Raw genomic sequence first — 14,318 nt, 5'->3', positions numbered from 1 at the left:
TATGGGGTCGGAGATGCTTCCTTCTGCCTGTTACATACATTTGGATTTCGCACGAATACAATATACCCTTATACCCATTTTTAATGGGTTCAGGGCATAAAAAGTTACAACAAAACTTCATTTGTTTATTTTTGTTTAAAATTGATCTTGTTGAAATGTTTATGTATTTGGCTTTCAGCTTTTCTTTACAGGTAACTCGAAATGGAATATCTAAGAATCTCGCTCTGAATGAGTACACATTGATTTATCTGTTTCATTGAAGAAATTCTTTATTCGGTCAGGGTACGTCAGTATAATCCCCATTCCATATTCATCTTATCTACAGAGAGCTCTGGCCAAGATGTAGAGAGAAAGAGCACATTACAGCAGCGACAGTTTGCGATGTAAAAACAACAAATGATTGTTTTTTCGATTTGCTTTGAACTGACAATTTTATTTATAATAATGACTTCCGTTACTCTGCGACGGCAACATAGGCATAAAAACACATGAACACATATACACACTCTTCAATTTAAATATTGACTTGTACATTTGCAAATAGCTTCCGCAAGTTGGTTTCAATGGGTTCCTTTTTGTCGGTTTCGGTTATGTTTTCTTTTTTTTATAATACATACAAATATGTATGAAAAGCTTATAAGATATTATACGTACGAGTCCTATGCGGGAAATACCCAGATGAAAATATTGTATATGCTTCAACAGCTGAGCCCGCAGCGATTTTATCTAAATAAATATAAAGGAGGCGCTCAAAAATATATATATAGCCCCAAATTCCTTATTCCATATTTCCTGATTCTAATTTTAATAAGGACAAAACCAACGCTGCAACCTTAACAAGTAGGATGTTCTAGCTTGGAGCTCCCAACTAGGTGATACCATGAACCTTCATATTCCAACACCAAATGCAGGTCGCGCTACGCGCTCGCTTGTAGTAATAAATATAATTTTAAAAAAATTTCCCTTTGCCGGGGTTGAACACGTAACTAAGCACACTACTTGCCGCCGTCTCTTCTAAACAGACACACCAGCCAAAAAAAAATTTTGTTTCCTATGTCTCAAATTCGCGACAGACCACACCACATACCACCGCCTCTATTCAACAGACACACCGACAATTGAGTATTGGTGAGCAAAAATCGAACGTAAATAGCAGCACAGAAAACAATACAATCGCAATTACAATGTTGTTTGATAGAATTCGAAGTAAACACACATGAATATGTGTGGCTTAAATTGGTGAGCAATGCAAGTTAGGATATTAACTTGATTTATAGCTATGTGATAGTAGCAGGGAGGTGACGATAGGTTTAAAATGAAAGATACTTGATATATATATATACTATTCAAGAAGCTCTAGCTATTATTACTTACCAAATTTGTTCAAAAAACAGGGTGTCGATATCGATTGCTTGGAAACGGAGTAAGCTATCGGTTATCGGAAACAAACTCGATCTGCGCAGGCAATAGGAGGACCTGCAGATGCCTGATATCCTTGCGTTCATACATATGGACAGACGGCCAGACGGACGGACAGAGAGACGGACATGATTCGACTCGGCTATTGATGCTGATCAAGAATATATATATTTTATGGGGTCGAAGATGCTTCCTTCTGCCTGTTACATATATTTGCACAGTTAGATTATACCCTTTTTACCCATTTTTATTGGGTTTAGTGTATAAAAATAGGAGTGTACGCTTTTTATCCATTTTCAATGGGTTCAGGATTTAATTAATTTAGTAAATATACGATAAAACCAAAAATTAGGAGGCATAGAGAAAATCAGTTTCATGAACCGAATCGAAGAAGCTATTGTTCGAACAATGAACTGAATCATCGAACATTTGTGTTGGGCTTGCAATCATCATGTAAATATGTATGTGATTATATATGTACACAAATATTTGGGTAAAACTTGCATTTGAATATTTTAAATAGAAACAAACGGTTCACAGAATAAGGCCGATAATACGAAATAAATAAATAAATTAGTTACGGGAAGCGCTTAAGCACACATACACATACCCACAGGCCCACGCAAATAAACAGAACGCCAGTCACCCCCGACATAACCCGACGTAAACATCGCCGGTTGTCACAGTTGTATTCGTATACCCCGGGAGCTTAAGTATGAGTTAAGTTCTTTTGGAAACGCCAGTGTATTCAATAGTTAGCTAAACGAAACAGGAACTTTCTTCGTACATACATATATATATATATATATAAATATATCTATGGTTCTATGTGGGGGCACAGAAACACAGGCAGGGGCAACACTTGGACGCTTGTTTGTGTTCATTTAAGATGATTTTCATTATTTGCCGTTTCTTCTGCCATTTATCATCCGATGTCGAAGTGCCTACAATTTGTCCGTAATACTTGTAAAAAAAAAACCACCAACCCAATTGAAGATGGGGATGACTTTTCGCCGCCACGCGCCAGCACTGAGGGAGAAATCAACACTAGAAGAAGACTCAGTTCATAGCACACATTAAAGGGGAGTTCGGCCTAAGGCGTTACTACTGAAACACACTCTTTCACCCCTTGCCCTGGCCACAAATTTCAAACTAATATTCCCACTAAGTATCAAAAACATATATGTATATAGCTTCTGTATGGAAGTGTATATGTGCATATACAAATGATTTTGTGTGTGATTCTACGATGGTAAGAGGACTAAGGTAAATAAAATAAATATTATTCTACATTTTTAAGCACCGCAAAAAACAGCATTGGCAAACAAGATGAACAACACATAAAAAAGAAACACACAAAAATGCCTGGCGCAATAATGAATTTTCAATAGAAATCCTATCCCGCGCAGTCCTTCAGTGCCATGGCCAGGACCAGGACCAGGACCACGTCCAGACCCAATTCCATCGACTGTTGGCATTGTTTACGAGCCCTCGGCAGTAGCCTTCATGTCTTTGCGCACGTGCTGGCATTAAAAATGAATTTGGTTAGCCAAAGGACCGCCGGCGGTGGAATGAATCTAATGGGGTCTACTTATTTGAGAAGGCCGATTACCACTTTGCAAATTACCAAGTCGAGGGCGAACCCACGACCCCATGACGAACGGGAGTGAAACTCAAGCTTATTTTTGGTTTAAAAGACTACGTATCAATAATGTACTCACACATTTACCAAACTGATATAGTTTGATATTTATATATGTATAAATATATATATATATATATATATATATATATATATATACATATATATAAATTATTATTCTATTTAAAAGTATTGTTTCAAATAACATAAGTCTACGACCCTCAGCCAACACAATACTACATCCATACGTCCTGCTTGTTCAAATATATACAAATAAAAGTATATATTATGCCAATTGGCGATCTTTCTATTCTAGCATATGTACCATAGTACACTTTTGATATAAATAGTATAAAACCTACTAATCTGAAGATTGTCAGGTCAGGCTGTGCCGATCTAGCCATGTTCGTCTATCTATCCCCCTCTATAACACATGTTACATTCGTATATCATATGTAAAATAAAAGTATATTTTTAAGTTTACTTTATAAGCATATTTCTGAGTAATGCTTTTTGTTTCTTTAGTATGTGTAAGTATTAACTACTTGCTTACGGTTTCATTCATTTGCATATACCGATATTTGAGTATTTAGACGCAAATATAGTATACATCCCATGAATGTGCTAGCACTTTTAAAGGTATAGTACTTGCAAGTCGCAGTTCAAAGGAAGCTTTTGTATTTGTGGTCTGTCATTGTTGTTGTTGTTGGGTTTTGTCTCTTTGTTGATGGTGCACTTGTTTGGTCAAAAGGGCGCAAACAAAAGGTCGGCTGGTCCGCGGTTGCAGGACATCGACCAGCGTTAGCAGCCCGCCCGATTGTACCATCTGAGGTCATCCACTCCGCACCAAGTCAGGGCTGGTCCATTATTTATGCCTGTTTATGTTTGTTCATTTTTGCATTACACTTGCCACAACTCGAATGGGTTGGCAATGCAATGAAAGACGCTCAGTTTCCCTTTAATGCTGGCATTAAACACAAATATTTCTATACATATGTGAATACGTAAATACATATCCGACATACATACATGCATACATATTTCTGTTTGCACTATGAACGAGGGCTCATTGTTGTGGCAGTCTTTTGATTTCTTGAATTTTATGTGACACCAAAAAAGCCACCCAACCATAATTGTCGCCGCACATCCTCAAATTATTACTGGTTTTAGTTTTCTGTATGCCTCAGCGATGCCAAAAATAACACTTCGAATACAGATTTACCCAGAGTTGTCTTGTTCTTTCCCACGACGTGTGACACCGTGCAACATCGTTAAACCTGCAAACTGACTATTGATGCTGCAAATTTTCATTGCAATTTTGTAATTTTACGTACACCCTATTGGTATTAATATTTGGTTATTCTTCATGCAAGTTATGGTGAAATATGTAAGCTCACCTGCCTTGCTAACAGATATCTGGGCATTGAAAATGAACGTTTTGTGGCATAGTGTAATCGTCCCGGCATGTAATCGCCTGTTCAAACCAACATTTGCTGGAGCGATTATTACACTTGTCGCGGTCTATTGGGCTGATATTGATGGGGCATTAAGGAACATTAGCGTGGGGCTTGTATTGTGTCTACTTAGTGGCAGACGAAAGGTCATTGACAAATCTGCACTGTAATGTTATTGCCGATGATTTTTGTAGGGTTTGCGCCTTGTCACTCTAACTCTCAGCCCTCTCCAGCATCTGACACTTTTACGGTGGTCGGTGCGACTTAAGAAAGTATCATATTGATTTTTGTTTTAGTCTACAAGAAAGTGAGCGCTCTCTTTTCGAAGAATAATCCTCTTAACGGCACATAAGGGCCGTCTTTTTCGAAGCTGTCTAACCCCATGCCCGAGTCTTGTGTTCATTGAGCTCACGGCTAAAGCTATACAAATCCGCAATTCGTCCAAACGAACAAAAAAAAAAAAATTAAACAGCCAAGTTACCAAATAACTTATTACCTTCATCTCAATTTTGAACTGGACACTACTTGCGCTGTATTTACGCGGAAGTAAACTATTTATCCCTGAACCCATTAAAAATGGGTATAAGGGTATATTGTATTTGTGCGAAATCCAAATGTATGTAACAGGCAGAAGGAAGCATCTCCGACCCCATAAAGTAAGTAAGAAAGTAAAATATTCTTAATCAGCATCAATAGCCGAGTCGATCTAGCCATGTTCGTCCGTCCGTATGTATGAACGCAAGGATCTCAGAACCTATAAGAGACTTGAAATCTTAGATGTAGGTGTTCCTAGTTCCCGCGCAGATCGAGTTTATTTCCGATAATCGATAACTTACTCCGTTTCCAAGCAATCGATAAAAATCGATATCAATATCCTGTTTTTTGGGCAATTTTGGTAAATAATAAGAGCTAGAGTCACCAAACATGACATGTAGCTTCTAAAATAGAATATATATACATTTGATGTTGGAAGAAGAGGGTTCAGGGTATCCCCTAGTCGGGAGCTCCCGACTAGAACCTCTTACTTGTTTTGAAATAATTACATGATGATTTGTAAAACATCGGTCCACTACATATATTTTAATTTTATATTTTATTTTACTTAAGAACACTTTTTTCCTACTTACAACCTTCTGCTTAGATGTAGGCTCTATATATGCATTTCACTGACAAAATTAGCTGTGAAAAGGGGCACAGCTGGCCGGACTGGCAAATAAAACACCTCCATCGGTCGGTGATGCTATTTAGAAAATTGTATTCTTTAACTAGGCTTTTAGCAAATAATTCTATTATCTATTGTATAACCTATTGAATAATGAGGAAGACACTCGTTTTGTCGACCATTAATAAATAAATAAATAATAAATAGCATATAGCTGCCATAGAAACGATCGGTCGAAAAGTAGGTTCCTTTATAAGAAAATATAGTGCATTCCAAGATATTTTCGTCAAACTCGGCATTTTCAAGTTTCACCATTCTCACACTATTCTCACTGCATGTGCTCAATGATTGCGAAAAATAATTTTAGATAAACATGATGTTTGTAAATGTAACGATTGCCGCAGAAGGGATCGTTATTTTTATCGCTCTTGAATTATTCGAAATGTGACCACTTGACCAATCAATGAATATTATATGCTGCTTGTATTCGGCAATATGTTGACTGCCGACATCGTCACCCTTGGCTTCGCCCAATCTCCCCGTCCAAATCATTGGACGCCCCACCACAGCACTAAAATTATGTTCCCAGTGCGTCGCGTCGCGTCGCAGAACAGAGGGAGATATCTTTGTCGTATACAGTGTTCTACTTGATTGGGTCGCCTGCATAAGTGATTTGAGCACTCGTATTATATTTGGGTGTTTCAAATAACCATTACAGCATGTCCATGCATACAAGCTTTGGCATCGCCCCATGGAGTTCAATCCGCAGCCTGGCTTGCAGATACTTTAGTGTCCAGTATCCGGCGTTTGGTTCACTACAAAAATGAAATACATCTGATTGTTGCCTCGCACCTTGGTCGCTCTAGGGCCAAGTAAGACACACTCCCGTTTTTATTACGCCTATATGTGTATAGGTATGAATTTGCGCAACATGGTGCAAGCTTCTTGTGTCTGTCTGATCGAAAATAAACTCTTTGAGGAGTCACCCAACATTGAGTAATAAGTGGAAGTAGCTCACGTCACAAAAGACAAAAGATCAAAACATGTTTGACAATGTGATTATGACACAACATCTGAACCACATGTGGCCACCACATGCACAAGCAACATCGCGATCGCGAACACAACAGCCCAATCCCAATTCCCGTTTCAAATAAAAGTGTAGATTAAAATGGTGCAGGAAATATCTAAAAAACAATTGAGCACGAAACTTTTCACGGGCAAGGACAGCCCACTAGTATAAAATAGATCTTTAGACGTGGAGTTGAAGAAAGTACGGGTACGCTTAAGTTCCCCACAGGCGGGAAATGTGTGAAAAAGTTCTAAAATGTTAAGCACAAAACTTTCCACGGGCAAGGCCGGGAAATACCCGCTATTATTTACATATCATATCCGCATTTGTTAATATAAATGCATCAAAAACGCTTTAAGCACAAAATTAAGTTTTGTTCACAATAAATATAGTCGACATGTTGGACATACATCCATATAAACATAAGGCGGTTGGGCTGGAGGTCCATATGTATTTTTTTATGATACATTTTAAACATTTAATAGATTCTAGTCGGGAGCTCCCCACTAGGGGATACCCTGAACCCTCTTATTCCAACATCAAATGCTTATATATATTCTATTTTAGAAGCTATATGTCAAGTTTGGTGACTCTAGCTCTTATTATTTACCAAAATTGCCCAAAAAATAGGTTATCGATATCGATTTTTATCGATTGCTTGGAAACGGAGTAAGTTTTCGATTATCGGAAACAAACTCGATCTGCGCAGGCACTAGGAGCACCTACATCTACCATACATTTCAAGTACCAAGGACGGACGGACAGACAGACGGACATGGCTAGATCGACTCGGCTATTGATGCTGATCAAGAATATATATACTTTATGGGGTCGGAGATGCTTCCTTCTGCCTGTTACATACATTTGGATTTTGCACAAATACAATATACACTTATACCCCTTTTTAATGGGTTCAGGGTATAGACAATTTTCCCTTGGCAGGGTTCGAACACGCAACTAACCACACTACTTGCCGCCGTCTCTTCTGAACGTCTGTTCAGCCACCAGCCAAAAAAAAAAAATATTGTTTCCTCAGTTGGTCTCCAACTCGCGACAGACCATACCACTTACCACCGCCTCTACTCAACAGACACACCGATAATTCAGTATTGGTAAGCAAAAATCGAATTTAAATTGTAGCAGAGAAAACAATACAATCGCAATTACAATGTTGTTGATAGAGTTCGAAACAGAAGCGCATAATTGTGTGTGTGTACATGTAAACGAAAATTCTTGGAATTTGCGTCGCAACACGTGCGCAGTCAAAATACCGAAAAGCAAAACAAAAACCGATACTAATGAAATGTTCTACGGTATATCTTATTGTACCAAAGAATATCTGTTGTATTCTCAAAAATTCTATTGCATTTAAATTGTGACTTGAATTGGTTGGCAATACAAGTTCGGTTATTAATTTGATTTATAGCTCTGGGGTGGTAGCGGGGAGGTGGCGATAGCTATAAAATGAAATATACTTGATATATATGTATATAATATTTTAAAAGCAACATATCATGTTTGGTGACCCTGCTTACCCAGTTTTCTCAAAAAAAAAAAAAAAACAGGATGTCGATCAGCGCAGGCACTAGGAGGACCTACATCCAAAATTTCAAGTCTCTAGCTCTTATAGGTCCTGATATTCTTGCGCTCATACATACGGATATACGGACAGACGGACGGAGGGACAGACAAACAGACGGACATGGATAGATCGACTCGACTATTGATGCTGTCGGTCGGAGATGCTTTCTTCTGCCTGTTCCGTACATTTACATTTTGCAATACACTCTTTTTACTCATTTTTAATGGGTTCAAGATATAAAAATAGAAAAAAAAAAAACAAAATAGTTATGTTAAGCCAACAACCGTTTTCAAAAATATTTTTCAATTTATTTGGGCTTGGGTTTACGGTAAGAGCCGGGTATGCCTAAACACAATTTCCAGCAATGTGTATAAGTATGTATTATTATCGGCCTTCATGTATTGCTGTTTTGCTTTTTCTTTGATGCAAATAACCTACAGATATCACATGATGAAATCGAGAGATCCTACTTGGCCGACGGTGCGAGCTATATTGGCACATGTGTATTGATACCACCAGCCACAATCCTGGTTAAGATTAGTTTGTGCCTCAGCCTCTGTATTTAATTTAGTTTCTACTTATTTAGCAAAAGGTTTAAGCATGTAGATGCAAGCCCATTTACAATGTAACTGGTTGCATAGACGCGTCAAGGGTTAATCTTACGAAACTTTGCTGTAGTCAACCCAAAACTCCATACAGCCGCGGCGAGCATCTCATCGTGATCACAACTAGATTGAGAAGGACTGCGTCTGGGGCTGCGGCTACAACTGCGAATCGGTCCGGAACGGGACTGAAACTGGGACTGCTGTGGCAAGTGAATTTTGCCTCTCGTTGAGGCAATGACAATGCATCATGTAGTGTGTTAGTTACAACAGACGGGACTGAGGACCGGCACCGGCAACAGCATCAGCACCCAGCTAAAGCTATGCAGCAAGCATAAAAACGTTGACTCGAAGTTATATTTCGTTGCCTTTTCGGTTACTTTGGCAAGTGGATGTTAGGTTTTTGTACCCTAGCAATTGATACTCTAAGATTGCCACAATATGTGAAACGGATAGGGCCATAGTTGTCGCGCTATAGGGTATATAAAAGTCACCCTTCTCCCGAGAATTGCTCATATTTATTTATAAGACAATTGACATGCTGAACCTAATGTTGGAAACTTAGGAAGTGTTCGATGATTGTAATCCGCCGAGCTGCAGTTCCTGTTTGCAATTGGCACTCTTTTCACTCTGCTCTGCTCTGCTGCGCTCCGCTTTGAGATTGGCCAAACTTGAAACAAACAAATCGTTTGTGTATATTCTAGCACACGCAACACAATCACAAACAATGGGACTATTGTTCTACTTACGGAGGCTAATATTTCTGCTTGCACAAGCCAGTGCAAAAAAGCGTCAAAATTGAGATACCCACAAATGTTAAGAAATAGGGTCGCGAAATTGAATACAAATTAGGATACACTTGCCTAGTTTGGCCGATTACAATAAAACGAACTTGTCTTGTAAAATGAACCCCTCTACAATCTTTATATGCGTTTTAAACATTTTTACAATTATCGATAGGAGCTGGGGAGTATTACGCGGCTTTGCCCATGATAGTATGTTTTACTTAAAATCTCAGACATTAAAGTATCGCTATACTACTGAAATTATTACTATTTTTAATACAAATATCATTTCGCAAATATATTTTAAAGTGAGTTGATGTTGGGCGGATGCATAATTCATTCTTCTCTATAAATATAACTACTAGCTGTTTTAGGATTTGTCAGAATAAAACTGCGTTTTAATTTAATCCAGGGTAAAATACAAAGAAAATTAACTCTGACACGCTCGTAATTACCTATTTCGTTGTTTGACGCTTAAAATTCTCTAGCATAGTCTGCTGATAATATAGCCGGGAGGTTCTTAAAATAGTTTATATTTTAAATAACCAACATTGACCTTGAGCCGACAGTCTTAATATTAGTATTAATACTTAAAAGGTCTTTAAAATCATATATTGTAGCAGTATTATAAATTTCCAGGATATATGCGTACATATTGATAGCCACGAGCTTAATTGTGATCCTAGAAATAGACTGAAAAACTATTATTTGTATGTGAACTAATTATGCTATATGTATCACATTTCCTCACTCCGAAGCTAACTGCAGACTCCTGTTTTGTTTTTCTGAAGTCGGAATAGTTTGATGATCATTCCACAGGTAGATTGAAATTAAATTAGACTATTCGTCAAGTCCTAAAGCCATTATCATAGACCTTTAATTGTCCTTGACATAGGCTTTGTCACATCTCACAGCATCAAATCTTTACTAATCTACACAATTCTAATAAGAAAAGTAGACAAAGAGCACAGAACAGGTGAAAGGAACTGCATATTGGCCAGCGGGCAGTGGTCAGTGATCAGTAGGAATGGAGCACACTCCAGGCCATTGCCAGCTAACCAACCAACTATCCAGGACAGGCAGAGACAGAGAACTGACAGACAGACATGCTAAGATCGAAAAGATGGACTTAGTGGCTCGTATGCGCGGTATGTCTCACAAATGATAAGCACACGCATCCTCCCCAGTTCCACTGGGCCGCCAGATTCAACTGCAGCTCCAGGTTTTGGTCATGCCGTGGCCAAAGAAACAGGAAACAACAATGTTGTACGAGAAATTTGATTTCTTGTATTCGCGTTCGTTTGCGTTTGTATTCACATTCGCATTCACCTGTTGTTATTTTGACTGTGTTTATTTTTGCGACGACGACGACGCCAGAAACGGGTACAACAATCACAAGAGTAACAATAACAACAACACGGGCTATAGCTGCAACATCAGCAACAACAACGCGATACCACAACTAGTTTTCCATGTTTCGCATCGCGCGCATTCGCATTCCGAAGTTTTCGTCTCCCTCTCCGAACCGATCTCGGGCTGCAGCGGAGTCTGAAGCACTGGCATCGTCTCTTCTACCGGAGGGTCGGCGCCGCGATTCAGATTCGGCTTTATCTATCTACTTCAAAACACGTTTTCGCAGCATTTTCTCAATAGACTAGTACACGCAAGCTTTTGAGCCCAAAAACAAATACAAACACAGTCACACGCGCGCACACATACAAACATGCACATACACGCACAGGCACATTCGATTTTTATGCGTAACAAAATGCAGGTTCCAGGTTTCAGCCAGAGTTCAGGCCGACTTTTCAACAATTTTGAATAAACACTTGCTTTTCTTGGCTTTTCTGCGTAAGTGCGTGTGAGTGTGCGAATGTGTGAGTGTGTTGGCGCTGACATTAAGCAATGGAAGGGGAATGATTCAAATGGCCTGCGATTAGATAATGAAAAAACAGGTATATATCCGATATATGTGTGACACTTTGAAACTGTACAAGTAATATGTACAAGTAATATGTAAAACACATATTTTTTCAGTTACAGCCTTGCGTTAAAGATTCAGGAGGCAACCCATTAAAAGCAACAGTTACAACTATATAACTAATGAGGTATAACTATTTGCCCCGCCAACTAATCAAAGTAGAGCCGGACACACTATTATGGGGCTACGGAAAATTTAATTCGTAAGGTTGCTTGGATACTTCAAACTTAGTTTTAAAAATCTCTGGAAAAATGTATTTGAGATTTGGAGGAATATGGTAATTCGTCCTATCAGATTGAACTTACTCTTCCCGGAAACCTGTTTATTGCAACTATTTGGCACGGGCTTTACTATTTGTTATCCTTACTTTTTAACGAAGTAAGGATCAATTTCAAGTTTTCTTTGGGCAGTATGCTTGAATTTACTTTCCTAATTCGTGATCAACTTCTTATGCAGACAATTAACTGGAAATACGGGCATAGCTTGATGGAACTCGTCAACACGATCTGACCTAAAAGATAAATAATAAGTCCGAAATGTCTCCTCTTGACTTAGACATACATTTCCAGAAAAGCATTATATCCATTTTAAATGGACCCAATGACGGGAGCATCTCTATTTGAATGTGCTTTGTTTATTAACAATGCAATTAACCAATTACGCTGAAGATTCTCCGGCTGGGAGTATTCGTTATTCGTTATTTTGCTCGGCTGGCGTTCACTGATTGAATTCGAATTTTATTCCGTCGCCTTAAATCTGTGGAATAACAACTATGTGCATTTGCAAAGAAAACGCTATTCTTATTTTGTTTTATTTGCTTTCATAGTAGCAAATGTCCAGTTTAACCAGCTCCTCAGAACTGGATAAAAACCTGTCGTTGTTGCCCACCTCACCCTCCCCTTAATGGCTTGCGCAGTTCTGTTTAGCTTAATGAGCATGCGTGCGAAGGTGTGACTGTGTGAGTGTGTAGATTGAAAAAGATACTGGTACATGCAGCGGGCTGCATAAATTGGCTAGGACTACCATTTGGAAAGACATAGGGGGCCTTAACAAAACAGATTACCTAGGGCACAGCTTATTTTACCTTTCCGTGACCTAAAGGCTTGATTAATAGTTTTTTATTTCCTTACAAAATTTCTTCTAAATTTAATAATTATTTTGACGTCACTATAATCATTTTGTGAAAGCGTGGAAACAAAATGGTGTCACTCGTATTTGGAAGCATATATTTATATCCTTCCATTTTCATAATGTTCCTTAATATTGATATTCAGAAATGCTTTTTAGAGCATAACTCGAAGAGTATGAACACAATATTTAGTTCATTAGAAATATTTCATTTTTTTGGATGCTAAAAAATTAAATACAACTGACCTTCTTGGTCACAGACGCACACACACACACACACACACACACACACACACACACACACACACACACACACACACACACACACACACACACACACACACACACACACACACACACACACACACACACACACACACACACACACACACACACACACACACACACACACACACACACACACACACACACACACACACACACACACACACACACACACACACACACACACACATTTATATATGTATAAACACACGCACACACACACACACACACATATTTATATATGTATATATTTATAAATATATATACATACACACACACACACACATCTTGTTACTGTCGCTGTCGCTCTCGCAGTCTGTCATTGTTTTATAGACGCGTCTTTGCCAATGCCGCCTTGCCGACATGGGAGCTCCTTACTAGAACATTTAGTATATGGGTGTAGTGCCCGTCTGTCTACTTCTAAGTAAATGAAAGAAAATTCTTCAAGACGTCGCTCTCTTGCGGCTTTACCCCGCGTCTTGCGGGCGAGCGGCGGTGGTTCATCGTTTCTGTTTGAGAATATGCATTTGCTTCATTGTTTTGCCTTGATTGTCTCTTTGATGTGACCGCGGCCCTTATTACAACTGAGAACAAGTCCATACACATGTTGGTAGTCCTGCAATTTATGGCGTTTCTAGATGACACTCTAGAACAATCGCAAACAATCGACTGGGGTCCGACCAACAGGCTAAACAACAAATAGCAACAAATGCAAGGCACCCTGACAGATGCATAGTGTAATATCATTAGAGATCCTGAGAATCAAATAAAGCCAAGTACGAACATGTTACCCTATATTGGATAACTAACATGTGTGTACAAATAATAGAAGATAAAGATCGTTACCAAAATTGGCAAAGGAGACCACTTTCTTCTTAAATGCAACAGCTTTAGATAAACAAGTAAGAGGTTCTAGTCGGGAGCTCCCGACTAGGGGATACCCTGAACCCTCTTCTTCCAACATCAAATGCATATATATATTCTATTTTAGAAGCTATATGTCAAGTTTGGTGACTCTAGCTCTTATTAATTACCAAAATTGCCCAAAAAACAGGATATCGATATCGATTTTTATCGATTGCTTGGAAACAGAGTAAGTTATCGATTATCGGAAATAAACTCGATCTACGCGGGAGTCTCAAGTCTCTAGCTCTTATAGGTTCTGAAATCCTTGCGTTCATACATACGAACGGACAGACAGACAGA

General features: G+C 38.7%; 1 protein-coding gene across 2 annotated transcripts in view; it reads right to left on the bottom strand.

Moving 5' to 3' along the window:
- The window catches only part of Sox102F (transcription factor Sox102F), a 44,843-nt gene that overhangs the window by 28,610 nt on the left and 1,915 nt on the right, over positions 1-14,318 (bottom strand). The gene's annotated exons all lie outside the window — the stretch shown is intronic.

The sequence above is a fragment of the Drosophila virilis genome, chromosome 6, assembly GCF_030788295.1.
Source record: "Drosophila virilis strain 15010-1051.87 chromosome 6, Dvir_AGI_RSII-ME, whole genome shotgun sequence".
In the NCBI taxonomy this organism is placed as follows: Eukaryota; Metazoa; Arthropoda; class Insecta; order Diptera; family Drosophilidae; genus Drosophila; species Drosophila virilis.
The sequence above is the reverse complement of the archived record's forward strand: the minus strand, read 5'-3'. Positions and strand labels throughout refer to the sequence as shown.